The sequence below is a fragment of the Galeopterus variegatus genome, unplaced genomic scaffold (assembly GCF_000696425.1).
Source record: "Galeopterus variegatus unplaced genomic scaffold, G_variegatus-3.0.2 Scaffold2967, whole genome shotgun sequence".
Classification (NCBI taxonomy): domain Eukaryota; kingdom Metazoa; phylum Chordata; class Mammalia; order Dermoptera; family Cynocephalidae; genus Galeopterus; species Galeopterus variegatus.
This window is the reverse complement of record NW_007729078.1, coordinates 62,047-66,144: the sequence shown is the minus strand read 5'-3', so window position 1 is coordinate 66,144 and position 4,098 is coordinate 62,047.

The following is a 4,098-nucleotide window of genomic DNA, read 5'->3' as shown; positions in this document are numbered from 1 at the left end:
TGCAGTTCAGTACAACTGCTCTTTCACACTCAACTCCCTAAAACTCCTTGTAACCTTCTGTAACTATTGGATGACGCTTTCTCCAGCTTAGCCCTAAATAAAGCACAGTTTAAAAAAAAAAAAAAAGACTCTTCTCCATTGGTCTGTGCCTCTTGGGTTCTGGTGGGCTGTGCCTCACAGCCCTATGGCTGGCTCACTGGAAATAGCCTCGGTCCTTCTCTTCATGGACTCTGCTCCCTGGGCTTCTCTTTCTAAGCCTCAGCAGTGGTGGGGCTTTTTCTGGGAGGCAGTGGGAACAATGAAAGGAAGTCCTGCTGTACCCTAAGAAAAGCTCTCTCGACTGCTGTGTGTCTCTGGAAGTCTCCAATTGCAAACCCCTTCTTTTGGATCCTTGGGCAGGGATGGCCACAGTGCCCAAACCCCTTTGCTCCCTGACAGGAGGAAACTGAGGCCACCTGACCTGAAGGCAGACCAAGAGTTGGGGTGGGGACGAAGCGATGTGACCCCTTGGGAAAGGAGATAGTGGAGGGACAGGACCACAATAAAGGACAGAGGACAAGGACACAACCCCATATCTGCCTCCAAGCATTTTGTTCTTGGTGCCCCTTCCACTGCTTTGACAGAGCACATGGGTGAGGCAGGGTCTGGTGGGGAGGGGTTGTAGGAGGAGACAGGGCCCTGCTGTCCTGGGGAGCTTCCTAGAGTGCTGCCCATCCCACACCCACCCTCACGAGGTAGAGAGATTCCAAACCCTAACTGCCCTGTGCTGGGGAGAGGGGGTTTTGAAGGAGGAGGGACATGAACCAGGACTTGGTGGAGAGGAGGGGCAGGTCTCCTGAGGTCAGAGCCCAGCTCCACCAGCCACATGCCTTCATCAGGCCCTGTCCTGGGACAGACCTTCTTCTCAATCCTATCTCACCCCTTATCCGCTGTGCCCCCAGTCCCCAGCCTTCAGCCCTGCAGCCTGGTCTAGGAGTGGGCAGACTCCCTCCAAGGGTCTCCATTTGTCTCCACGACTGAGAACATAAGGGCTGCCAGGTGAGGGGCAGGGAAGCTGTGTGGTTTCAGAAGCCTGGGAGAGAAGATGAGCCCTGGGAGACAAGGGTCTTTGTGCCCCGCTCCTGCAGGAGAGGGGAATGGCTTCAGTCCTTACCCATCTTCTTTGAAGGGGGGTGATAAAGAGCAGAGTTCAGAGCCCCAGCGGCAGGGAACTGGGAACCTATGTTCCCTCCTCTGCTCCTGTCTCTATTCCCAGCACCAGGGGGCCAATTCCACAGTTCACATATTAGCCACGAAATGTCAGCCAGGAGAGAAAAGACCTTCATGTGTCAGCACATGAGGGCAGGCCTTCAGCCTTGACTTAAATGTGGAGATGGTTCCAAAAGACAGGGACTGAAGAGATCCTCACTAAAAGTAATCCCCTTCTCTGCCTAGCAGGCTGCGAGCCCAGGTGACTGCTTGAGGAATTAGCTTCAAGGGTCTGGTTGTCAGACTGAGTGTTATAGCTAGGCTGTGAGGAACAGAAAGTTGTTTTCTAAGGAATTCTTGGCAGGGAGGGCGAAGGGTAGGTCTAATGGTTTTGAGCCTCAGACTGTTCAAGACAGTGGTTTCTCAACAACCACCTCCTCCTGCTACCCTCTCAGAATCCAGGGAGCCTACCAGAAAGACTCCCCAGCTGACCTCCCCAGTCCTCTCCTACTTCTTTGTGTCCGCCTCCCTACTGTATAGTCTTATCTCTGGACACAGCCCTTCCATTGCCACTGAAAGTGCCATGGTTCAGTGCTGCAGGGGCCCTGGGAGCTTCCCCAGAGAGAGGGGTGTGGATGATGGAGGAGAGATGAAAACATAGCAGCCAGATGTGAATATACCAGTTCTAGAAAATAAACCCCCTATTTAAAAACCATGCACCAAGTAACAAATATATGCATGGCACAGTTAAAAGAGAACACAATTTATTAACCTCTGGGGAGAGAGTCATAGATTCTCTGAAAACTTGCTGAAAACTCTCAGATCACTTAGCGCACGCTTCCAGGGAGCTCAGGGATCCTTGCAGCTCATCCATCATTCTCTGGTTAAGAACTCCCGATTTGCAGTGTTATTTAAGAAAACCCAAGACACAATTCTCATTAATTTCAGCTTATATTCTACATGGTTCCTTCAAAGCTCCCTGTTTGTAAAAGCCCTCTTGTTTATTGTAAACTTTTTATTAACAAGTTTATTAGATAAACTTTTTATTTCAAGCATAATAACCAAAAGTAGAGATGTTTCATAATGAACCCCCACGTACCCACTACCTCACTCAACATACATCAACTCATGAATTAGTTTGACACAGATCCCAAGTATCAAGTCATTTCATTGGTAGGTGCCTCAGTTTCCTCTCAGCGTTTTCCATGCTACATTGATGTCTAATGGCTGGCTCTGGCCTGTTGGGCAGCTGTACCCTTGCTGTGGCAGCCTGGGGGGAACTTGGCCATTGTGGCCCCAGGCCACAGCCCTGAGCCCCCGGCCTCTCTCCAGCCCCTCCACAGGGCAACGGGACCTGTCCCCAGCAGCAACTCCAAAGTTCTTTTAGCTCCTCATCTACCCTTTTGTGTCATAGCTTCTCTCCCGTTTCTCTTTTCTTTTCTCCCTTCTCCTTTCCTTACTCTTTGATGCTAATATGAAAAGAGTGTTTATTGAGAACTTTCATTTAATATCTCTCATCTCCTTCTGGGTTCTTCTCAAGACCCAACTTTTTCCTGTTTTGAGCAGGACCCCATCCTTTCCCTCACAAAGCACCAGTAGGGTGAGACACAAGCATACCAGAGCTTTTCCCCCACCTGAGTGCTGCCAAGTCCTCCATCTCCCAGGGCTGCTGTCCCTCGGCTGGGCAAGTCTGCAGTTCCTCATGGCACAGAGACTTCAGGGCCAGTGTCTGAATTACACCAGGATGAACCCAAATGAATGCTTCCTATCCTGCTTGCCCACCTGGTAAGGTGGATAAGGGACATGTGGGCAGTGAGATTAGGGGCCCAGCCCTATCCAAGGCCACAGCATCAGACTTGGTTGAGAATGCCATTTGGCTATTTCCCAAAATGGAATCCATCCCCAAACAAAAATGATTAGCTACCACTAATGTACCCTTTCAATAGACTTCTGGCAGTCGGATATTCAGTCAGTGTTGATTCACTGCTTGCATGAATCAATGAGAGAAGGAAGGAAGAAAGGACAAATTACGGACAACTGAAGGCATGTTCCAAAGAGGTAGGTGTTCTGGAAATGTGTTTTAAATAATAATAGCATATTTGGAATAAGTGTATAGCCAATATTCCCTGCCAGATGAATGTTTGCAAGTATAAGCTCTTTGCTGTAACTTCAGTTTCTTTCCACCGACCCTCCCTCTATTTGTCTTAGCTGTCCTCCCCTCTCCCTTCAAATCCTGCCTTTGGTTACCTGCCCCCTGCCACCTCAGTCTCTGGTCTTCCACACTCCCAGTTGCCCGAAGCCTGGCCAGCAAGGGGGTGGAGGCCTGGACAGCCAGCACCAGCTCCCCAGGCCCCTCACTGTCACCCCAGCTTCTCCTTCCTCCAGCTGGTCTAACTGTTCATCTCTTCAGGGACTCCGAGCATCTCCATCTCTGCTTCCACCCTTTCTGGAGGCCTAGCCATGATTTTCCCAGACTAGGAGAGGGGGTGGCAAGATTAGTATATCAGAATGAAAAAGGCATGGGCTTTGATTTCAGAGCAGGATTCAAATCCCAGTTGTCTCTAGTCCGTTCTGTGTCACTTTAGAAAAGTTATTTAACCTCACTGAGCTTCAGTTTCCTTATCTCTAAAATGGGGATAGTACCACTCTTAGGGGTAGAAGTAGATGAGACACAGTCACACAGAGCTATGTTTCACCTCAAGGACTCCCTGAGTAGTAAATTCTTTTATAGTATAGATACTCAGAATGAGTGGTTCAGGCTGTCGTCCCCTCCCCCTTCCCTTTCCTTAATTCCATTCCATTGACAATTCACTTCCCAGCTGAAGCAAGCTTGAACTTCACACCAGACCACCTTTGGCCATTTTCTGTGAAGTCTAGTCAGCCGATGCCACTCCCAGATAATTCCTGGCA